General features: G+C 37.7%; 1 protein-coding gene and 1 non-coding gene across 3 annotated transcripts in view; one reads left to right on the top strand and one right to left on the bottom strand.

Moving 5' to 3' along the window:
- Positions 1-25526, top strand: part of RANBP9 (RAN binding protein 9) — a 173302-nt gene that overhangs the window by 101885 nt on the left and 45891 nt on the right. For both annotated transcript variants that reach the window (XM_031934997.1, XM_031934998.1), the window contains exon 2: positions 1912-2023. The gene's annotated coding sequence lies outside the window, so the exon portion shown is untranslated. The remainder of the gene's footprint in view (positions 1-1911; positions 2024-25526) is intronic.
- On the bottom strand, positions 18908-18970 carry LOC111528749. Its single transcript, XR_002727157.1, has one exon. It is a non-coding gene; the product is annotated as a U7 small nuclear RNA (small nuclear RNA).

The following is a 25526-nucleotide window of genomic DNA, read 5'->3' as shown; positions in this document are numbered from 1 at the left end:
CTTTGGAATTCTCATTTAGCAGTATGACTTTGGGCGAGTTTCCTTATCTTAGATTCCTCAACTATGAAATGATAATAAATGGTACCTACCTCATGGGGTTGTTTTGGATATTGAATGAGTTAATAAACTTAATACGTTAGAACAGTGCCTTCCACACAGTATTAAATATATGTAACTATTATTTGTTATTAATAATAATTTGGGATTACTTTATCCCTAAAAGTTTGGGTCACTCCCCTTAAAAAAAATTAGTGGATTTAGGACTGCAGTTAGATTCTGTTTAGTTTTCTGTAGATTTATTTGTAACTATCTGATTTTTAAATATGTGGTTTCCATGGCCTTTTCTCAGGTAACTTATTTGAACATATTTTGACTGAAAAATGTGTTTTACTGCCACCATAATTAAATTTTATTAAAAAGTGACTAGTGCACAGATTTGTGCAGTTGTTTCTTTTCTGCTGCTTAGCTCAGTGTAAATCTATTACCTGTATCATATGTTAAAGTAGTTTCGATGCATGTAAATATTGTTGCTTCCATTTTTGTCTTCCTAGCCAAGCTTGTTGACGCCTTATGGTCACCAGGCTAAAAGAACTTCTGCCCATAATCCAAGTTTTCATGGTAATGGAAGGAGTGGCAGAATTCATTCTTTTTTTTGTAGGGGGAGTGGGGGGTGTGAACATGTACTAGTTTGCATTGCAAGTGTAATCTTAAGTGTTTAATAATAATAAGGCATATGTTGGAAATTTGGTAAATTTGGTGAAATGTATGGTAAGGGAGGATATGATCTCATTCATGTGTGATGGTTGTATATCTTATGCAATTTTTGACTTAAGGCATTTAGTTTTAAAACAATCACGATAAATTTGAGGAGAATTCTGCTACCCATGAAGATAATTTTATAGTATGACTGAAAGATTAATGCGAAGTTTGTATTGCGTGGAGCATATTTAACTAGAACACCCAAATAATGATTTAGAGTATTGTGTCTCATGCAGTCCTTCTGGGGATTATGGCGACTTGTCTCACTCATGCTCTTTGAGTACTTTCTGACATGCTACTTCAACTTCTGTCTTTATTCTCCCATGGTTTTATGGACATATTTTCTCTTAATATTGTCCACATGCTAGCTTTCAAGGTAGTTTGTGTCTTGGGCGAGAGGCAGGGGAAGTGATGGTGAGTTTAGCAAACCCTATGGATTAGAATGGAGGAGTAGCTGGTTTAAAAAGTTTAAAAGGCATTATCTAACAGATTTTCTAAAATGTCAGCAGTGGCATGGTGTTATTTCTGTTGTTTAAAAAGAAAAAAAATACATTTAGAAATTAGATGTATTTCTCAATAGGCTGTTATTGGCCCAAGAGATTTTATGAATCAGCTTTAATTAATAAGACTATACCAAAGATTATAAAATTGTAAATTCTTAAGAAAGCTGTTTTGCCAATTCAATGTAATTGTGTAAGGTTTCACTTAGAAATATACGATATAGATGCTTCTGGTTTAAAGAGCAGGCCTTTGGCAAGAGTGTACAGAAATTATATAAGTTATATGCAATTTAGACCTGATAAAATTAAGATCTTTCTCTCATGTTCTTCATACAGCCTTTTTCCTCTTAAAAATATAGTGTACTCTATAACATCTTTTATTTAATTGCATAAAAGGCTGCTAGGTTCAATTTACATACTCGGATTCTGCAATCTTAATAAAACTAATAATAGTGTGAAGAGTTCTGTGGTTAACTTGGGCTAGTTTGCATATTGGGTTCATGGTGATGATAAACGTTTTATTGAGTATTTGAACTGATAGCAGAAATTATGTATCATTCCAAAAACCTGTATCTTCCTGAATTGTTTAAGATTTTCATTTTTCGGTGAATATCTCATGTGACTTCTTTTTTCCTTCCTGTTTCATATGCAGGCCATGGCAAAACCCCAAAAGATGCAGCGTCAGTTCGAGCCACGCATCCAATACCAGCAGCCTGTGGGATTTATTATTTTGAAGTAAAGATTGTCAGTAAGGGAAGAGATGGGTAAGTGTAAATTTTGGTAAGAAAAATAATTTGTTAGTTTTTTTGTTTTGATTTCATAATGTTTATGATGTAATTGGAAAGTTGGAATCCTGGAAATTTTGGTAATTGGAAAAGTGGAATCTGAATATTCCAGTATAACAGATTGGATCTGGTTATGCCTAAATACTAGTTGAAGTTAAAGCTTGAGTTGGTAATATTAACTGAGCTTTTCTGGTAGGTTTATTATTAAAATGGAGAATTGGAATTAAGGAACGGAGGGACAGTGACTCATTTTCCATGACTTTTCTTACACTGCTTTTTCCTGAATTCTACTAAGAAGTTAAATCTTCTCAAAGCCAGTAATCATAGTCAGTTGGTGAGTCATGGGCATTTTACAGATGTTGGACTTAGAATTTTAGGTTTTAGCTGAGAAATATGTATTTGTATGCTGTCAACCAGAGGAGATTTTCAAGGTTTAGGATGTGGTTTAGAAAGTTCCAAATGAGAATTCCATGGTAGGGCCTGGAACCAAATTTAATATATTTCTTTTCAGCTTGGGATTGGTGTGTGGTTTGTGTGGATATCAGAATCACTTATGAGACTATTAAAAATATAGTAATTTTTGGGCCTTACCCCAAAAGTTTCTAAGTTAGAATTTTCGGAAGTAGAGCTTTGGGCAAGATAGGCATTTTGAGAAAGCTCCACACTGAATTTTGGTGCCTATCCCTGGTTAAGCACTAATTACCTACAGTCATTGGATCTATCCTATAGTATTTCCTCATAACTTTATAAAGCAGCCATAGGGTTGTTAGTTGAGTTACCAAGACAAAGCTGTTGGGCTGTGTGGATAAGTTGCCCTGTGAGGTCAGTCAGATGGACCTCAAATCAAACCCCTCTTAGTAGTCCTCCTGTGTTTAATTAACCAGTTAAGTGTATTCAGTAGATTACTCCTTTATCGGCTGAATATTCTCGATGTCAACAGTATGAAGAACAGAAAATAAAAACTTGGAATTCAGTGACAGCTTTTTATGTAACTGCCTCAGTTTTCTCAGGGTAATCAAGCCAAAGAGAAAATCAGAGATGCCAAGGATAGAGTGGTTGAGAGAGGCCCCATCATTGAAATAGGCACACGATTGTCACCATTTCTCACTTTACAAGCTGTATAATCAGTAAGCTGATTCTTTTTATACTTCAAATTATATGAACTTGACCTCATATTTGCCTGCGAATACCCTGATGATTCTTGAATCTAATGCTACATCTTGGTTTATTGCCTTAAGCTCCAGACAATGTGTCTAACCAAATGTTTGCATTTGAATGTCCCGCAGGCATTTAAATTTAGCTTGTTTAAAATCTTTTTCTTAAAAAAAACCATTTGGTTGGTGGTTTCACTATTGCTAGAAACTTGAGAATTTCTTGCTTTTAACTTTTCTGTTCATCTCTACTGCCTCTCCCTTAGTCAGATCTTAATTATTTATCTGCTGAATTACTCTGAGGTAGTTGGTTGATGGGTCTCCAGTTGCTCCCTGTTTTGCTCTTATTCTAGTCTATAACTGTTGTCAGTGTTCTTAATAATACGGAACTGAATTGCCTCTACCCGTTTTTTGATCACTTGGGACATCTGTTGCTTCAAGGATAAAATGTAGAGCTTCTTAACAGGACCCCTCAGATATGAGGGGTCATTTTTCAGTCTTTTTGTAGCTAGGATCCCTTATCCTTTTTCTTTTGTTTTTAAAATTAGGTATATTTTACATATAGTAAACTGTATTCTTTTTAGTATATGGTTCTGTGAGTTTTGAGAAACATGTATAATCATAAAACCACCATCACAGTTGATATGGGAGTCTCCCATTATCCGTGAGGGATACATTCTAAGACCCTTTGTGGATGCCTGAAACTACAGGTAGTACTGAACTCTATATATACTATGTTTTTTTTCAGTCTGATAATTGAGAGGGCTACTCAGTGACTGAAGGGCATGTGGTATATACAGCGTGGATATGCTAGACAAAGGAATGATTACCAGGCGGGGACAGGGCGGGACTGAGTCCAATGGCATGAGATTTTATCATGTTACTCAGACTGGCACGCAATTTAAAACTTATGAATTGCTTATTTCTGGAATTGTCCAGTTAATATTTTTGCACCTCAGTTGACTGTGGGTAACTGAAACACTGAGGAAAGCAAAACCACAGATAAGTGTGGACTGTTGCATATAGAACAGCTCAGTCACCCCCCAAAATTCCGCCATACCCTTTTGTAGACAGCCCTTCCCCATCTCTAGCTCGTGGTAACTATTGACTGGTTTTCCGTCGCTCTAGTTTGGCCATTTCAAGAATGGCATATAAATGGAATCATATAGTTTGTAGCCTTTTAAGTCTGGTATCTTTCACTTAGCATAACACATTTGAGATTCCTCCCTGTTGTGTATATTCATAGAACAGTCCTTTTTAATCTGATTGTGTAGATGAGTGAACCAAAGTTTGCTTACCCACTCCCCAGTTGAAGAACTTCTCAGTTGTTTCCAGTTTTTTGGCTGGAACTGTAAACATGTATATACAGGTTTTTGTGTAAACATAAGTTTTCTTTTCACGAGTAAGTATCTAGGAGTGGGATTGCTGGATTGTAGTTAAGTATATTTTTAACTTTATAAGAAACTGCCAAATTGTTTCACAAAGTGGCTGTACTAGTTTGCGTTTTGTTTTTGTTTTTTTTTTTTCTTGAGCCAGAGTCTCGCTCTGCTGCCCAGGCTGGAGTGCAGTGGCACGATCTTGGCTCACTGCAACCTCCGCTTCCTGGGTTCAAGCAATTCTCCTGCCTCAGCCTCCCAAGTAGCTGGGATTATAGGCGCCCACCACCATGCCTGGCTAATTTTTGAATTTTTAGTAGAGACGGGGTTTCACTATGTTGGCCAGGCTGGTCTCGAGTGCCTGACCTCAAATGATCCACCTGTGTCAGCCTCCCAAAGTGCTGGGATCGCAGGCATGAGCCACAACACCTGGCCTCTAGCTTTTTCATATATACATTTTTCATATATACATTTTTTTCTCCTGAGCTAGATAGTAAGTTCCTTACAGATATACTTTGTGTGTTCCATGTGCTTGTTGAGTGATAGAAACCAGCAATACTGTGGAGGGATATGATATCTGCCGCCACCCCCGGCTAATCTTTTGTGTTTTTAGTAGAGACAGGGTTTCGCCATGTTGCCCAGGCTGGTGTCGAATTCCTGAGCTCAGGTGATCTGCCCGCCTCAGCCTCCCAAAGTTCTGGGATTACAGGTGTGAGCCACCCTGCCCGGCCCACTAGTTTGCATTTCTACCAGCAATGTATGAGAGTTCCTGTTGATCTTAGCACTAGGTATTGTCTTTTTTTTTTTTTTTTCAATTTTTAGCCATTATAATAGGTTTCTAGTGATTTCTTGCTGTAGTTTTAATTTATATCTCCCTAATGACTTATGATGTTGAAGAATCCCTAATCCTCACCTGCTCTTCACCTATAAGATACCATTTGGAGTTCTCTGACTAGGCACGCTGGCTTATATTTCTAGTTCCTTATGCATGTCCTTCCTTTACCTTCTCTTACCCCTTTCTCTGTTTGCCTAGCTAATTAATTAGTCTTCAAGTTCTAGTGTAGGAGTACCTTTCTTATGGCATTTTCTTCCTAAAGTAGGAATATGCCTTTTCAATGCCTCCTTTACATTTTGGCCAGACTGTAATTATGATATTTATATTGTTTCAATTGTCTGCTTACTGCCAACATGACCCTACAGATTTAAGCGTAAGGGACTATTTTATTTTAATTTCTGTAACTCTAGTGCTTAATTTATAGCTAGCTTTTAAAGGTATGAATAAATGAATGGATTAGAAGTACTATTTCTTGTATGTTCTTGGAGAAAACTGTTTGTTTGTTTGTTTTTTTGAGATGGAGTCTTGCTCTGTTGCCCAGGCTGGAGTGCAGTGGTGCGATCTTGACTCACTGCAACCTCCAACTCTTGGGTTCAAGCAATTCTGCCTGTCTCAGCCCCCCAGGTAGCTGGGATTACAGGCGCGTACCACCATGCCTGACTAAGTTTTGTATTTTTGGTAGAGATGGGGTTTCACCATGTTGCCCAGGCTGGTGTCAAACTCCTGACCTCAGGGATCCATCTGCCTCCGCCACCCAAAGTGCTGGGATTACAGGTGTAAGCCGCTGCGCCCGGCCTTTTTTTTTTTTTTTTTTTGAGACAGAGTTTCGCTCTTGTTGCCCAGGCTGGAGTGTGGTGGCATGATTTCAGCTCACTGTAACCTCTGCCTCCCAGGTTCAAGTGATTCTCCTGCCTCTGCCTACCGAGTAGCTGGATTACAGGCATGTGCCACCATGCCCAGCTGATTTTGTGCTTTTAGTAGAGACGGGTTTTTGCCATGTTGGCCAGGCTGGTTTCGAACCCCTGACCTCAGGTGATCCACCCGCCTCAGCCTCCCAAAGTGCTAGGATTACAGATATGAGCCACCGCGCCACCAAACTATTGTATTTCTTTGGTCGCATTCATTTCTCTCTCTGGTAAACGTGTCAAACAAAGTTCTAGGCCCAACCCATTGTTTTTGGAAGCAGAGAACAATTCATTTATGAAAAAAAGCAACTCCTATTGCTAATTTTTGCCAAGTAATGTTTTTCTGGAGAAAAGATGCTTTCCTAAAATCCCAACATCTTTGTAAAGCGTGGACCAGAAAGAGTAGCCGTTAGTCACCTTTTGTTTGCAATGATGTGTGCCCATCTGAGAGTTTATTTCACTTAATTTAAAACTGAATTTTCGCCGGGCACGGTGGCTCTAGCCTGTAATCCTAGCACTTTGGGAGGCCGACGCCAGTGGATCACGAGGTCAGGAGTTCGAGACCAGCCTGGCCAACCCCATCTCTACTAAAAATACAAAAAATTAGCCGGGCATGGTGGCAGGCACCTGTAACTCCAGCTACTTGCTGGACTGGGGCAGGAGACTCGCTTGAACACGGGAGGCACAGGCTGCAGTGAGCCGACATCGCGCTGCTGTACTCCAGCCCAGGTGACTGTGCGAGACTCAGTCTCAAAAACAAACAAACAAAAAAAAAACACTGAGTTTTCTTTTAAAGTGTTTATCCAAGATCTCAGTTTTTAAAATAAATTGTCCTTGGCAGCAAATTTTCTCATGAAATGCAAGAGTTGGGCATGAATTGCCTCTTTCAGTAGAGTAGAAAGAACTGGTGTTAATGTATTATGTGCTTGTAAAGACTTTTAATTTCTCCTGTGGTGTACGTTATTTCTAGGTCTGCCTTGGAAAATTAGGAATATGACTGTCATGATTGTTATTTGTATTTCTTTATTGCCTAGAAAATGAGACTTGAAGAAAGTTCCTTTTATTGAGTGAAAGAACATTTCATTTTCTGCTCTGAGTTTTCATTTAAAGTGAACCTAATTTTTGTACATATGCAGCTAAATAAATTTATTAGGACAAAATAGTCTTTAAATATTATTAATTTAAAAATAAATTCTAATGCATTTCACAACAAAAAATTAAATCACTTTATCTACATGACTTTTTTTTTTTTTTTTTGAGATGGAGTCTCTGTCTGTCACCCAGACTGGAGTTCAGTGGCGTAATCTTGGCTCACTGCAACCTCTATCTCCTGGGTTCAAGGAATTCTCCTGTCTTAGTCTGTGCTAGTAGCGGGGATTACAGGTATGCCACACCACACTCAGCTTATTTTTGTATTTTCAGTAGAGATGGGGTTTCACCATGTTGGCCAGGCCGGTCTCGAACTCCTGACCTCAAATGATCCACCCACCTTGGCCTCCCAAAGTTCTGGGATTACAGATGTGAGCCACCATGCCTGGCCCTGCATAACTTCTTTAGGGCATATATTTAATGGTTATGTATTTACTTTCCCTTCTTTTTAGTGATCATTGACTGTTGAGGTGAATTTCTTTAAGGAGTCTGTATCTTACGTACTTTCAGTTCAGGGATTTCATTCAAATTTTAAGTTATGCATATTAATAGAGGCAGTGGAGATACAGTTAATTCTAAATGTGAGAGATAATAAAATTTTTATTTGAAAGTTTTTAGAATTATAATTTATTATGAATGGTATTTTTAGCTCTTCAAACAAAATATTGATGCCGCTCTTTGACAGTGTTTCGGTGAGAACTGGCAAGTAATGCAGTCTCTCTGTTCTGTTCCTAAATTCTTCTGCTGATAATAACGTGCAGTCTTTCAGAATGTTCCCTCTATGCTTGCTGACTTTCCAGATTATTTCTTGCGGGGAAGAGGAGAACAAAGGTCTTTCTTCCTGTCTAGCCTTAAAAGGCTTTGAAAACTGGAAGGATCTTTCTTTCTAGGTTTGATTGGTTGTAAGCAGCAAATGGAAGCGCAAGGTAAATGTGAACAAAGAATAAACAGTATATTATTATAAGTAAGCAATATCTTTATTTAGCAAATATATATTGAACACCTATGATATATCACACCGTCAGCAGCTGAATGAAGATAAGAAATTATTTTATTTGTCTTATTCATAGTTCTTACTATAGGACCTGACATTTAGTAGAAACTCAATTAATACAGTAAGTGAACTGAATATGGTCCCTGCCCTTGAGGAAGATCAAATTTAGTATAGTCATGTCGCTTAACTATAGGAACATGTTCTAAGACATGAGTCATTGGGCGATGTTTTTTTATGAACGTAAAGGGTATTTATGTAAACCTAGGTGGTATAGCCTACTACATACCTGTCTGTACCATTGTATATATAGTCCTTTGTTGACCAAACTGTTGGTATATGGTGTTTGGAAGATATAGTGGGACAAGGCAGGAAGCAGAAATATGCAACTCTAAGACATAAATATACTAAGTACTTAAGAATGAGACCATATATGGGAAAACCAAGGAGAGAGTAGTTAATTCTGGCTCAAGGAAACAGATTTATACAGGAAGTAGTAGTTGGTAGACCTTACAAAATGAGTAAGAATTTGAGAGGCCTTTTTGGGGAAGAACATTACAGACTATGGTAAATGGCCAGAATAGTCTCACAGGAAGAGTGCAACTTTGTGGTCTTTGGCAGAGATACATAGTTCAGTGTTGTTGGGGACTTGGATTATAAGGAAGAGTTACAAAAGTGAGAATAGGCCGAATGCGGTGGCTCATGCCTGTAATCCCAACACTTTGGGAGCCCGAAGCAGGTGGATCACCTGAGATAAAGAGTTTCCAGACCAGCCTGACCAACATATAATGAAACCCCATCTCTACTAAAAAGTACAAAAATTAGCTGGGTGTGGTGGCACACGCCTGTAGTCCCATCTACTTGGGAAGTCAAGGCAGAAGAATCGCTTGAACCCGGGATACAAAGGTTGTAGTGAGCCGAGATTGCACCACTGTACTCCAGCCTGGTGACAGAATGAGATTTCGTCTCTCAAAAAAAAAGAAAGAAAGAATGGAATCAGATATTATAGAGCGTTGATGATAGTTATAGGGTGGAATATACTCTATAGGTAGAAGGGACCTTTCAGTTTTTGTTTTTTTTTTTGTGGCACAGTCTTGTTCTGTCATGCAGGCTGGAGTGCAGTGGCACAATCGTGGCTCTCTGTAGCCTTGACTTCCCTTGCTTAAGTGATCTTCCTACTTCAGCTCAGCTTCCCAAATAGCTGGGACTGTAGGTGTGCATCAGTATGCCCAGCTTTTTTTTTTTTTTTTTTTTTTTTTTTTGGTAGAGATGGGTCTCAGTATGTTGCATAGGCTGGTCTTGAACTCCTAGCCTCAAGCTATCTTCCTGCCTCCCTAAGTGTTGGGATTACAGGCATGAATCACTGCACCCAGACTGCCTTCAATCTTTTTGAGTAGGGAAGATATATGATACCTGTTTTAGAAAGATAATACAAAGTGGGGAGAGGATGAAGTGTGTGATGGCAGTCTGCAAGACTGCTGGAGAGTGTAGGGGCTAGAGCTAGGAATTAGGTTGTGAGGCTGTTGCCTGAGGATAGAGAGTGTGATAAGAGATTAAAAAAAACAAACAAACAAAAAAAACAAAACAGGAGGAAAATAACAGAAGAGATTTAATTTGTCGAGTACCTGTTATGTGCCAGATACTCTGCTAAGAACCTAGGATTGACAAAGTTGGAGACAGTGCTGTAAACATGGCTGAGAAAGGGTACCTACTCTGTAGAAGTATGCAGGTAAAAAGGGAAATGAACATGTAAATAAATAATAAAATCCGGCCGGGCGTGGTGGCTCACGCCTGTAATCCTAGCACTTTGGGAGGCCGAGGCAGGTGGATCACGAGGTCAGGAGATTGAGACCATGCTGGCTAACATGGTGAAAGCCCGTCTGTACTAAAAATACAAAAAATCAGCCAGGTGAGGTGGCATGTGCCTGTAGTCCCAGATACTTGGGAGGCTGAGGCAGGAGAATGGCGTGAACCCTGGAGGCGGAGCCTGCAGTGAGCTGAGATTGCGCCACTTCTCTCCAGCCTAGGGGACAGAGTGAGACTCCGTCTCAAAAAAAAAAAAGAAATAATAATAATAATAAAATCCAGTATGAGATACACAGTAGTAGACCTATAAACAAATTAGAGAAGTATATTGGAGGAAGTAACCAACTCTGTTGGAAGACAGTGGTGATCAGGAAAGTCTATCTAGGAAGCTTACATAAAATTACGGAAGAGGAATACAGTTAAACATAAGCTTCTCTGTCCTTCAGTTGCTCAGGTATCCTTCACAAGATAGGATATGAACAGCGATTTTGAAGATTAGTAGCAGTTTTAGAAGCTGACTAGTTACTTTTGTCGAGAAATATAGTGGAGATATAAATCTTGGCTCTGCTACTTAACTAGTTCTGTGATTTTGTATTTTTTGACAGACTCAGTCTTATCTGTGAAAAGGAAATAATAGTGCCAACCTCATAAGACTAAATTACATAATTCACTTAAAGCACTTATTAGAGTACCTGGTGTGAAGCAAACTCAAGATAGCTTGATGCTGCTCTGAAAAAAGATTCCTGGTGCACAGAAAACTCATGTCTTAGCGCTGCTTGCTGCTGCTGCTGCTGCTGCTGCTGGAGGAAGCTCAGCATAAAGTTTTGTGGGAGGAATGTGTCTGGAGATGATCATGAAGGGACTTCTAATGCTAGTGGGTGTTACCTTTTATCTTTCAGGTGGTAGTTTTTAAGCAAGGGAATTATATGGTTGGATTTGCTTTTTAGGTAGGTTATCTGAGGGTAATATAGAAAATAGATCTGAGACTGACCTCCAGAGATCAGTTGGGTTATTGTAATAATAAATTGAGGGTTTAATCTGTGTAGTGGGGTTGGAGAGGAAAGTAGACAGATTTGTTAACTAATTAGGACTTAATTTTTTTATAAGAAATCTGTCTTTATTTCCTTGATTAGGAAGTAGGAGTAGTAAGTAGGTAAAGATAGTTGTTGAGAGTGTTAAGGATGACTCCCTGGCTTTTAGCTTAGAAGATTAAATCGATAGTGGTGTGACTAAACACATCAGAAAATACCAGAAGGGGATTTTTTTTTTTTTAAGAGATAGGGCCTCACTTTGTTGCCCAGGCTGGAGTGCAGTTGTGTGATTATAACTCAGTGCAGCCTCAAACTCCTGGGATCAAGGGATCCTCCTGCCTCAGCCTCCCAAAGTGCTGGGATTACAGTTGTAAGCCATCACAACTGGCCAGGAAGTGGATCTTTAAAGAAGACGATGATGAGAACAGTGTTTGAACTGCTAGAGGACTCCCAGAAAATTAATAGCAAAGGCTTTGACTAAAAATAAATGGGATTTAGGAGAGTAGGGCTGAAGGTAGATTTTGGAGTTGTCAGAAGGTAAGTTGTTAAAGCCAGGGGAATTGATAGGCTCACCCAAGCGTGTAGTGTAAAAAAAAGAAGGCGGCTAAGGTGGACACCTGAAGCACCATATTTAAAGGACGTATAGGAGAGAATTCATCTGAGATTCTTTTCATGTACTTACGAATTTTTTTTAAAAATGTCTTCCTTGTTACATAATCATCTAAGATTCTATAAAAGAATGATCAGAGAATTAGAAGGCAGATCCTAGGTGGTTTCAGAAGCCCTGGAAGTCAGTTCAAAGGAGGACTGCTAAGTCTCCACTGGTTTGTCATTTGGGATTGGGGTGATAGCGGGTGCAGTGTGTTGGAGAGTTAGAGGTAAGGAATGGAGATAAAGTGCTAGTGGACTTAGTAGCTGTGTTGCTGTTGTGAGGAACAGTAATTCACAACCCATTTAGAAAAGTAATACACTGCCAATTTGATAATTCAAGGCCAGGCGTGGTGACTCATTCCTGTAATCCCAGCACTTTTGGAGGCTGAGGTGGGAGGATTGCCTGAGCCCAGTAGTTGGTGACCAGCTTGGGCAACAAAGCGAGACCCTGTTTATTAGGCTGGGCATGGTGGCTCACGCCTGTAATCCCAGCACTTTGGGAGGCTGAGGTGGGTGGATCACCTGAGGTCAGGAGTTCGAGACCAGCCTGGCCAACATAGTGAAACCCTGTCTTTACCAAATACAAAAAAATAGCTCGGCGTGGTGGCACATTCCTGTAATCCCTGCTACTCGGGAGACTGAGGCAGGAGAATCCCTGGAACCTGGGAGGCAGAGGCTGCAGTGAGCCAGGATCGCGCTGCTGCACTCCAGCTTGGGCAACAGTCAGACTCCATCTCAACTAACTAACTAACTAACTAACTGAATAAGTAAATAAATAAATAATAAAAATAATAAAATTAGCCAGGTGTAGTGGCATGCACCTGTGGTCCCAGCTATATGAGAGGCTGAGCCAGGAAGATCGCTTGAGCCCAGGAGGTCAAGGCTGCAGTGAACTGTGTTTCTGCCACTACACTCTAGCCTAGGCTACAGAGTGAGACAGTATTTCGGGGTTGAGGGGGGAGGAAATTTTGGAAATTCGGGAAAAAAAAAGGTACAGAAAAATGTAAGGGGGAAAACTAAACCATAATTTTGTATAATTAATTGCTATCAATACTTCTGCTCATTTCTTTCCAAATTTTATATATACACTTATGTTTTAAGCTTAGTTGTACTTTTTTTTTTTTTTTTTTTTTGAGACAGAGTCTCTCTCTGTTGCCAGGCTGGAGTGCAGTGGTGCGATTTCAGTTCACTGCGATCTCTGCCTTGCAGGTTCAAGCGATTCTGCCACCTCAGCCCACCGCACCCCCCACCCCACCCCAGTAGCTGGGACTACAGGCGCACGCCACCACGTCCAGCTAATTTTTGTATTTTCAGTAGACACAGGGTTGCACCATGTTGGCCAGGATGGTCTCTATCTCTTGACCTCGTGATCCGCCCACCACGGCCTCCCAAAGTGTTGGGATTACAGGCGTGAGCCACCACGCCCGGCCTAGTTATCCTCTTTATACAGGTTTTTACTTCCTGTGTTTATCATTTATTTAATATTTTTTGGGAGACAGGGTATTACTTTGTTGCCCAGCAGTGACACAATCATAGCTCACTTTAACCTCAAACTGTTGGGTTCAAGTGATCCTCCTGCCTCAGCCACTCAAGTAGCTAGGACTACAGAGATGTGTCACCATGCCTGGCCTATTTTTAATTTTTTTTGTAGAGGATTATTATTGATTTATTTCTGTGTAACAGTTACAGTGTATTTCTTACATAATTATAAGCATTTTTCTATGAGATTAAAAGCTCTGAATATCTTTTTATTTTTAGCTGTGGCATAGTCTGTTGTAAGTTTATTAAGGCACATCCATAGCTCTTCTGTTGCCAGTTATTTAGATTGTTTTAATTATTTCACTATCCTAAATAATCTTTTTTGCATGAAATTTGTCTTTATTTCCTTAGGAAAGATTTCTTGAAGTCGAATTGTGGATCACAAGAAGGGATATGCACATTTTTAAGGCTTATGATACGCATGGCCAAATTACTCTCCAGAAAAATTATTCCAGTTTATGTTTGGGTGGGAGAGACTTTGTTGTATGTATATCCTGAGGAGAAGGAATCACTAGTGAGTCCAGGAGAAGACTGAGGAGGCGAATGAGGCAAGTTTCTTTGTCCAGCAGATGGGATATGGGGATTTAAGTATAAATTAGGAATGTGGGATGCTATATGGAATTTATTTATTGGCACTTACCACTACTTCTGGAAGCCTGTCTTGACAACCATTTCACCTCCAAACGAGATTAGGCTCCTCTGTTAATGCCCTTTCACTGCACCTTGTACTTCCCCTTCATAGCATTTAATCACATTCATAATTAATTATTTAAGATCTGTCCTGCCTGTTAGAGTATCCCCTGTAGGGAGGGCACAGACTTTTGTCTTTGCCACAGCTTTATACACAGAGATATTTAGTAAATGTTCATTGATCAGAGAAGTGGAAGTATTGAGGAACTATGAGATTTAAAACCATGAATTTGAGACAGCGGTTTATATACAAATTTTTCACTATATACTCAGCTGGTTAGAGAGGAAAGTTGAATTGTATGATTGATGCAAAATGGGAAACTATAGGTTAGGTAAGTTGGAAGAACAATTGTAGTAATTGAGGTTACTGGTGAGGGAATATCTAAATGGACCATTTTAGTTCAGGCTGGGTAAGGAAAAAATGAAATCAGCATGGAGCTGATAATACTCAGACAGAATGAGAGATTTATATTTTGCTGTTTTTAATGAGTTTTAAGGAGATGCGGAGAGATTTCTGAGGTGGATTTGCTGCATTTGGCTAAGTGTAGGTCATAAAAATGAAAGACAACTGAAGAGAAGCAAAGCTTTATCAGAGAGGCTTTTTTGGTCTGTTTTGTTTACTGCTATATTCATGGTGTGTCGAACAATGCCAGATGCAAAATAGGTGCTGCATAAATATGTTAACTGAGTAGAGGTGGGTAGGGATAATAACATCTTTTCTTTTGTAAACCCCTAGCACTTTCTGTGCGTAGTACAGAGTACAGATATTCAATATTTATGGGATGAACAGAGTCCCATGAGTCTTGGATTTTGGATATGTTCTTTACCTACATTTTGAAACCATCAGGAATGGTAGGAGCCGCATTTTTGGTGGAAAGGAAAATTGGTTATTTAAGAAGGTGTGAAATATGGGAAAAGTGACCTAAAGATATATAACCATCACGTTTCTCAAATTATTCTTGAGTTGGTTATCTTTAGTGCAGTTTAAATCCCAAATCACCCTTACCTCTTACTCTGTCAGTTATTTTATACTTAACAAGTGTAAGTACTTTTTTTTTTCTCCAAGAAGTTTTTTTTCCAGTTACAAGGTAATGCATTCTTAATGCAAAAGGGAAAATCAAACAGACTAATCCTGTGAAATAGAAAAAAGCGTACATATTTTTAAAAGGATATGCAATACTACCACCCAGATTAATGGCAGTTGACATTTTGGAGTATATTCTCTCCAGCTTTTTTCCTCTATTCAGAATGCTTTCAACATTAGTCTAAGAAAGAAAAAATGGTTTAAGATGTATTCGAGTCACATGAGAGATTAAAAAAAAAATTATTCTCATGGGTACCAGTACTTTTACTTTCACTTTAATGTAAATTTAATTAAAAATTCAGGGAGAAAATTTCATTTTAATGTCTTAAAGACACCCATGTCATATAACTTTAAGGTTGTATAGTTTTGTCCTGATGAATATATTACTTGAAATCCAACCAGGACAACAGTTTATAACCATTCTATTTATGTTTATCTCAGATATATTGAGTTCTTGCTCTTTGACTATTGCTGGAATCACTTAGGTTGATTAACATTCCAGGATAAGGAGAAATTATCTGTTGGTCCTAGACCTTTTGGCGTTGTGGATTATTTGGTAGTCTGGATAGTTTTTTTTGAGGAGTGGTTGAAATGTTTTAAAAATGGTTGTTGAGAACTAATTGTTGTCAGATGGAAAAACAGATTGGTTAAGAGTTGAGATTCATCCCAGTGCTTCTTCGTGGTTTGTATAATACAGAATCCAAGGAGTTTTCCTCCCCAACATTTGCAGACATATAGAAGAGAGAGTTAATACAATGAATACCCTTGTACACACCACCTAGATTTTAGAATTAGGATTTTGCTGTATTTACTTTGTTGCAGATCTCTGCATCCACACCCCATCTTTTTAAAATGCATTTCAAAGTGAGTTGCAGAGTTTCCAAATCAGTTTTAAAGTCTCTCATTTTATACTTCTTTCTTTTTTCTTACTCTGAGAATCTTTGATTCTAGTGATACTAACATATTTATTTGCCTTAGCCTAGGATATTTTGATACATTTTCAAATTAAAATACCAGTAATTTGGGAGACCAAGGCGGGTGGATCACCTGAGGTCAGGAATTTAAGACCAGCCTGGCCAACATGGTGAAACCCTGTCTCTACTAAAAGTAACAAAAATTAGCTGGGCCCAGTAGTGGGTGCCTGTAATCCCAGTGACTCGGGAGGCTGAGGCTGGAGAATCACTTGAACCCAGGAGGTGGAGGTTGCAGTGAGCCGAGATTGCGCCATTACACTCCAACCTGGGCAACAAGAGGAAAACTCTTGTCAATTAAAAAAAAAAAAAATCAGTATTAACAAGAACATTGAATACTGTATGATTTTTTGCATTTATTTATTTATTTATTGTGCTTTGGTTTTTAAAATATATCCCATTAGGGATGGATATTCAAAATACTGTGTTTTGAAGTCACTTGAAGTAATTCTTTTTTCTGTATTTCTGCCACCAACTTGATATATGCTAGTTTCACTTATTTAAAATTATCTTCCATTCATAGGGACTGATTTTTAAATTTTTGTTTTAACTATGTAAAACATTTACGTTGTTCCAAAGTAAGACTGTTTAAGAAGGCACTTGGCCTAGGCGCGGTGGCTCACACCTATAATCCCAGCACTTTGGGAGGCTGAGGTGGGAGGATCACCTGAGGTCAGGAGTTCGAGACCAGCCTGGCCAACATGGCGAAACCCCATCCCCATCTCTACTAAAAATACAAAAATTAACTAGATGTGGTGGCACGTGCCTGTAATCCCAGCTACTTACTAATCAGGAGGCTGAGGCAGGACAACCGCTTGAACCTGGGAGGTGGAGGTTGCAGTGAGCCACGATTGTTCTACTGCACTCTGGCCTGGGTGACAGCGTGACTCTCAAAAAAAAAAAAAAAGGAATTAAGGCACTTCACAGAAGGTTCACATCATCCTCCCCCTCCCCCCCCCCGCCCCCGTCAGGTAACCATTTTCATTAGTTCTTGGTTTATTCTTTTATTATTTCCTTTTGAAAATGTAAGCAAATATGCCATCGAAAACTTTGAAGAGGTATCACAAGTAGCTGATGACACTAGTTGACTGTAGGTAGAGGAAGTGGTTAAATGGGGATGGGAGTGAAAGGAAACTTAACATTTTTGTTGCTTTTGAATGTTTTTATTTTGTCTGTTTTCTTTGCTCTCTTTTTTTGAGAGGTTTAGTATATTTTTACATTGAGAGAGGTACATTTATACTGCTACCTATAGTCCACTCCTTTTAAGGTACTCTTGTATTGTGAGCAATAATGAAATTAGCTAATAACCTCTTCTGTACCTTTTCTTCCCTTTCCCCAGTGTCTGTGGGTTTTTTGCATTTAAAATTTATTATTAATTAACATGCAATAAAATACATGTTTTTCAGTATACAGTTGTGAGTTTTGACAAATAGAATTACCTAACAGCCACAACAACTAGAATTACATAACAACCACCACAATCAAGATAAAGAACAGTTCTCTCACCTCCCCAAACTTTCTCTTGTTGCCCCTTTATCTGAAATCCTTCTCCCACCCCTAACTTCTCACAACCACTGATCTGTCTTCTGTCCCTATAGCTTTGCCTTTTGAAGCCAGAATGTTATGTAAATGTAACCTTTTGAGAATGGCTATTTTGTATTCACTTAGCATGATGCATGTGATACTCATCCAGGTAGTTGAGTGTACCAATAGGTGATTACTTTTTCTGTAAATTCTCTTTTGTTAATTGTTTTATATCTATGTTTTACGAGCATATAGCATTTGCATATACTATGCTGTTATCTTTATTCTGATCACGTAGTGTTAATTTTAAATTATATTCAATACTCTTCCCCAGACCTTATCCCAAAGATACTTTTAGGATTTTTTCGTTGTCTGAAGCTCACATTCTACAAGTGAGCTCATGGGAACAATATTCTTTTAAGTCCTTTTGGTTCAGACTATCTGTATGTGATCATTATACTCATTATATTTGAAGCTTTGGTTGGATGTAAAATCCCTGGCTCATGTTTTCTTTCTTTCTTTCTTTTTTTTTTTTTCCCCAAGACAGACTCTCACTTAGTCTTCCCCAAGACAACTCTCCCAGGTTGGAGGGCTGTGGCACAATCATGGCTCACTGTAGCCTCAACCTCCTGGGGCCAAGCGATCCTCCTGCCTTAGCCTCCTGAGTAGCTGGGACTACAGGTGCACACCACTATGCTCAGCTAACTTTATTTTTTATTTTTATGTTTGTTGGGTCAGGGTCCCATTGTATTGCTCAGGCTGGTCTTGAACTCCCGGGCTTAAGTGATGATCTTCCCACCTCAGCTTCCCAAAGTGCTGGGATTACATGGATGAGCCACTGCGCCCAGCTGTGTTTTTTTTATGAGCTCCTTGGGTATTTTCAAAGTCTTCTGCCATTTTATTCTTACAAGAAATTTGGTCATTTGCTTGGATACCTGAAAGATGTTTCTTTTTCTTTGAAGAGCCGTTACTTGAATATGTCTTGGTGTTGATCTTGCCTTTAGTAGTAGGTTCAAGTATTTTATTTCAGAAAAGTTATTTTGTGTGATGGTTTTCAATATTTGTTCTGTTCTATTACATGGGTTTATTTTTTAGGGACTCTAATTATGAATGTACGTTGGATCTATTTGACTAACTTCTTTTACTATTTTATTTTTTTGAAGGGTTTTTTTGGTACAAACTGGAAAGCCTGCTGGAGAAATTCTAAAAAGGCTATGACACTTGACTAACTTTGTTATTTTGAAAATTTTCCTCCATTCTCTTTCCTCTTTTCTTGTGGGGTCTGTTATTTTGTGTTCCATTTGGCTTGTCTTTATTTCTGAAATAATTTTCCTTTTTTTTCTTCTAATTCTTATGTAAATAAGAACACTATTTTTTGACCAATTTATATTAAAAATTGGAGACTTCTTATGAAAAAGTCTTGAACATCCAGTGTAAATTTTAAGTTATAGCACTTATGAAAAGAAATATTGTTGAAAAACTAAACAGTAAAACGCATCTCAGTCTCCATAGTTTTATAGGTACACCTCATTTGGTACAAGTAGAACCTGTAATGTTTATAAAATTGAAATGTAAATCACTTTTTTCTGAACTTATTTGTGTGATTTAAAGTTGCTACTTTTTATTGTTTATTAATCTTACAGGGATATGTTGAAAAACAAGATTTTAAATATGGATTATAATATAAATAATTTTATTAACCAAAAATGTCAGTTTATTAGAAACATAAACAATTTCATGTCTATTGGGTAAAAAGTAGAATTTGTTGTTTTATGTGTATGATAGATTATTTTCCTTTACATTTAACACTGTAACAGTTTAGCAAGTCAGGAAACCAAGTTATTTTGTGTTTTGTTGTTGTCATAGGAGTTAACTACAGATGGAATTATTTGACGAAGAATTGTCAGAGGAACTCTCAAACTAATAGGCTTTTCTTGTTTTTAGAGCCTTATTGTCATAGTTATTAAAAGGCAGGATAAATGAATAGGTCCTTGAAGTCCATCTTAGTAAATGTAGCCAGGCCTTAATTTAAGGTATTGTATATTTATATTTTTATAGCTCTTTGAGAGGTAATGGGAGAAAGATGCAGCTGAAGAAAGATGCAGCTTGCTGTATATTATTGTGAACTTTCCGAAGGCAAGAAATGATTTCTGTTATCCATGATTCTTTATGCTTTGGGAAGAATGTGGTAGAGAAGGTGCAGTGTAGAGAGAGAGATAAGTAGCTGCTTTACTGTCAGCATAGAATTAGAATTGGAACAAATTTTTTTAATCACAGATGACAAAGTGAAATGTTCTAGGTTTGAATAGTAATCTTGAAAAAGGACTTCTCTTAAAGCTTCTTACCTCAGTTCCATTGGTGCAGATAATCATCTGGTGATTAATATTTCACTTTGCAGTATTTTGAGCATGCATATACTTAAATTTCTTTTGTATATTAATAGCGGCTATTCTAAGAATGTAGGTGTTGGATACAGTATGGTGAAGTCTGTGCAGCTGGAGGGGGATGTGTGAATAAGACTTAGAAGGAAGAATTTTATTATACTCACAAGTCTTAGGGAGGGTCACTGCATGCCACACAGAGGAAGCACCAGGTTTTAGTCAGGAAGCAGAAGACAGAGCCACGGAAAAGTCGGCCAGAGTCTTTATTGGTATTTCCTGGGAAAGGCAAGGGAGGGCAGAGTAAACAGTTAAGGATTGATGAGTTTGGATGATTCCTGCAGGCTTTGAGCTGTAGAGGTGTCTCTAATTGCCTGGTACCTGACTCTGGAATGATTTAGGGCAGGAAATACTGGCTTCGTATGTGAATGTTAGATAAGGAGGTGGGTTTGGCTGTAGACTCAGGATTGGTTGATTTGTATAAGGAAGACATGCTCCTGTGAGCTCTCTTATCTCTAAGAAAGTGCTAGCCCTGGCGAGCAAGCTTTTTAAGAAGACAAAACATAATATAGTAAATAAAAAACATGATTTAAATACAATGGCCAACTGAAGTTCTGTTTACCCTGTCAAATAATTTCTGTGTTAATAATCTTTGAGAACCATAGCTTTCTCAACAATTGCTTTCTTTTTGGTTCTTCATTATTTTTTATGAGTTCTCATTTCTTTTAGATAGTGATTGCCTTTTTTAAACCCTGAAATACATATCAGGTATGTAACCTGATTGAAATATTTTCACAAGAGCATCTGTAATTGTTTTTTGTTTGTTTGTTTTTTGAGATAAGGTCTCTGTTGCCCGGGCTGGAGTGCAGTGACGTGGTCACTGTTCACTGCAGCCTTGAACTCCTGGGCTTAGATGATCCTCCCACCTCAGCTTCTTGAGTAGCTGGCACTACAGGCATGTACCACTATGCCTGGCTAATTTTTTGTATTTTTTATAGAGATGGGGTTTTGCCATGTTGTCCAATCCAGGCTAGTTTCGAACTACTGGGCTCAAGTGATCCACCCACCTCAGTCTCCTAAAGTGCTGGGATTATAGTCTTGAGCCACTGTACCTGGCCTGCAATTGTTGATGGAATGTTTTTGGTTTAATTTTATAGCACTACTATGTGAATCACCAGTTGGTATATATCACTTTTAATATTATTTCACTTTTGATGGTTGAAAGATAGATGTTAAAGTTTGTTCTTTTACATGAAAAAAAAGTGGGTATGTGTTCATAAGTTTAAATATTTAAGATTGGTAACTTGTGAGTTATAGACAAATGCCCTGAGTTTCTTAATAGAAATAGATAGATATACATATGCTAGTGCATCTTGCTGTAGTAATTAACTTTTGGTGCTCTTAAGTCTTATTATATTCATAATGACATTTGTCAGAAATAAAGCATTTTATTTCAAAGGTATTAAGTAATTTTTAGGTCTTGTAAGATAAAAAAGAAGATCCCTCTTACCGTGTCAGTAGCTTATATATGTGAATAAACTATTCAGAATTTGAAATTTTAAACATCAAGCAAGGAATTTGATAGATACCATTAGACCCATTAGATTAATGATTTAGTATAATTAGAATTTTCTTCTGAAATTAATAATCACTTGAGTAAAGAAATTACATTTATAAAAATGCTTTTGAGTTTCAAATAAGGCACTGGTCAACTAACTCCAATCCTACAGGACAAAAATGTCTTCAGCTTACCAATCTTTTTGAAACTGCTAAAAATGGAATTTCACTCAAAAGGGTCATTGTCTACCTTTTTGGAAAACATTGTTACTTTACATTTTTAATAAAAATTAGAGAGCACTGTACAAGCTGTTTTATAACATGCTTTCTAGCCCATTGTGTTATATCTTTTTGTTTTATTAAAAACTATTTTTATAGGAGGATTTATAATGACCTCATAGGCTTGTTTTGATTTTAAGACTTTGAGGATTCTAGCAGGACCTGGCCAGAGTTTGAGGGCTTCTCAGTTGCAGGGCCGTGTCTTCCTCCATTGAGCCATTGAGTTTGTATAGTGGACAGGGCCTGGGTGGGACTATTTTAAGATGGAGGCAAAAGTACCATGTACTTTTAATGTATGCATATATAGTGGTTTATTACCTGTCCTTTTTTGTTGCACATAAAGGTTAGTCTCAGTGTCATTTAGAATGAAAAGAATGTTTATTGAACATTCTTGTATCTACCTTTGGATATGTCAATGATTATTTTCTTTAGAATATATTAGATAAAAAGGATTTGCCATTTTAAGGATACTTTCTTTGCGGACTAGTGAGATCTAATATTTTTTATGTTTCTTTTCATGTACCTGTGTGTGTTTTCCTGAAGTGCCTGTTCAATTATTACTCATGTTTTATTGGAGTATTTACTTTTTAAAAAATTTATTTTTAATTTACATGCAATAAAGTTAACTTTTTTTGTTTGTACAGTTCTGTGAATTTTGACAAATGCATAGTTTCATGTAACCACTAACACAATTGAGATACGGAACAATTCCATCACTCTCCAAACTTCCCTTTTATGCCCCTTCATTAATCCTCCCTCTACTTTTAACTCCTGGCAGCCACTGAATGACTTTCTTTCCTATAGAGTTTCTGTTTCCAAAATGGCATGTAAATGGAATCATTCAGTATGTAACCTTTTTTGGGGGGCGGGGGATGAAGTCTTGTTCTGTTGCCCAGGCTGGAGTGCAGTGTGGCGTGATTTTGGCTCACTGCAACCTCCGCCTCTCGGGTTCAAGTGATTCTCCTGCCACAGCCTCCAAAGTAGTTGGGATTACAGGCATGCACCACCACGCCCAGCTAATTTTTGTATATTTAGTGGAAACGGAGTTTCACCATGTTAGCCAGGCTGGTCTCAAACTCCTGCCTTTAAGTGATCCTCCCGCCTTGGCCTCCTGAAATGCTGGGATTACAGGCGTGAGCCACTGTGCCCAGCCAGGATGTAACCTTTCGAGACTGACTTCTTTCACTTAGTATAATACCTGTTAGATTAATCCATATTGATGCTTGTACCAATAGTTCGTTACTTTTTATTACTGAGTAGTATTCCACTTGTCAGGGTGTAAGTTTATTCATCTCTTCCCAGCAGAAGGACTGTGGGTTTTTTGCAGTTTATGTAATTATGAGTGTAACTGCTGTAAATTTTCACAGGTTTTTGTGAGAACTTATTGTCTTAATATTTTTAAGCATACTGTATATTAAAGATATAATTTTTTGTTACATATATTGGGATATTTCTCCTAACTTGTTTTCCCTTTATATTTGTTCATTTTGTTTTTATTCCCCTAATTAACAAGCTTTGGTTTTTAGTTTTAGGTTTACAGAGAAAGAAAACAGTAAGATAGTTCCCTCCCATATGTGCCCATCTTCCACACACAGTTTCTCTTAAGAACATCTTGCATTAGTGTGGTACATTTGTTACAATTGGTGAACCAATATTGTTACGCTATTATTAACAAAAGTCTATTAGATTATATAAGGGTTCACTCTTTTGTTGTACATTTCTGTGAGTTTTGGCAAATGCATAATGTCACGTATCCAAATTGTCACATAGAACAGTTTGACTGACTAAAAATCCCCTATGCTCTGTTTATTCACCCTTTTCCCTTCTCTCCTCTCCCCCTACCTGCAGACTCATGACACCCACTGATCTTTTTGCTGTCTTCATAGTTTTGCTTTTCCTTTAAAGAGTGTTATATATTGGAATCATACAGTACATGGTCTTTTCAGACTGGCTTCTTTCACTTAGCAGTGTACGTCTAAGACCTATATGTGTTTTTTCATGGCCTAATGGTTCATCATTTTTTGTCACTAAATAATACTCCATTGTATGGATGTACCATAGTTTGATAATCCAGTCACCTATTGAGGGACTTCTTGGTTCCTTCCAGATTTTGTTATTTATGTATAAGTTGCCACAGACATTTGTGTGCAAGTTTTTATGTGGTTGTAAATTTCCACCTTGTTTGAGTAAACGTCTAGGAGTGTGATTGCTGAATCATATGGTAAGACTGTGTTTACCTTCGTAAGAAACTGGCAAACCATCTTCCAAAGTGGCTGTACCATTTTGCATTCCCACCAACAATGAATGAAATTCCTGTTACACCACATGCATCCTCACCAGCAATTGGTATGTCAGTTGTTTGAATTTTAGCCATTATAATAGGTGTGTAGGGGGGTATCTCATTATTATTTTAATTTGCATTTCCCCAGTGATATATGCTAAGCATCTTTTCATATGTGTATTTGTCATTTGTAGATCATTTTTGCTGAAATGTCTATCCAGAGCTTTTGCCCAGTTTTTAATTGGTTGTTTTTCTTGTTGAGTTTTAAGAATTCTTTTTATATTTTGAATATACAAAGGTCCTTTATCAGATACTTGTTTTGCAAATACTTTTCTCCCAGTGTGTGGCTTATCTTTTTGTTCTCTTAATAGTGTCTTTCACAGAGCAGTAGTTTTTAATTATAATGAGCCCTATTTGCTCTTTCTTTCTTTTCATAGTCCTTGCTTTTGGTTTTGTATGTAAAAAGTCATTGCTGAACCAAAAGTCACCTAAATTTTCTGTGTTTGTGTTTCTCCTATGTTTTCCTATGTTTATAGTTTTGTATTTTACTTTTGGGTCTGTGGTCCATTTTGAGTGGATTTTTTCTGAAAGGCATAAAATCTAGATACATTTTCCCTGTTGTACTGCTTTTGCTGTTTTGTCAAAGATCAGTTGACAAATACAAGATCAGTAATTTTGTAGGTCTATTTTTGTACTCCGTTCTGTTTCATTGATCTGTGTGCACACTTTTGCCAATACCATGCTCTCTTGATACTGTAGTTTTACAGTAAGTCTTGAGGTTGAGTAGACTTGAAGTAAAATTCTTCTTTAACATTGTGTTTTCTATTCTAGATCTTTGCTTTTCTATTGAAACTTTAGAATCAGTTTCTTAATATTCATAAAATAACTTGCTGGGATTTTGATTGGAATTATGCCAAATCTGTGGATCAAGTTGGAAAGAAGTGACATCTTAACAGTACTGAGTCTTCCTGTCCATGAACATAGGCTATTTTTCTATTCATTTAGATTTTCTTTGATTATTTCAGCAGTTTTATAGTTCTCATGGTATCAATTTTGTTCACATTTGTTAGATTTATGCCTAAGTATTTCCTTTTTTGTTGGTGCTAATATAAGTGATATTGTGTGTTTAAACTTCCAGTTCATTGCTGCTGCATAGGAAATTGACTTCTGCATATTAGCCTTGTATTCTGCCACCTTGCTATGATTGCTTTTTTTTCCCAAGAGGCTTTTTTCTCCATTCTTTGATACAGTCTACATAAACAATCTTTTCAGCTACAAAAGTAG

This window comes from Piliocolobus tephrosceles, chromosome Y (genome assembly GCF_002776525.5).
Source record: "Piliocolobus tephrosceles isolate RC106 chromosome Y, ASM277652v3, whole genome shotgun sequence".
Taxonomy (NCBI): domain Eukaryota; kingdom Metazoa; phylum Chordata; class Mammalia; order Primates; family Cercopithecidae; genus Piliocolobus; species Piliocolobus tephrosceles.
This window is presented reverse-complemented; position numbering and strand designations above follow the sequence as displayed.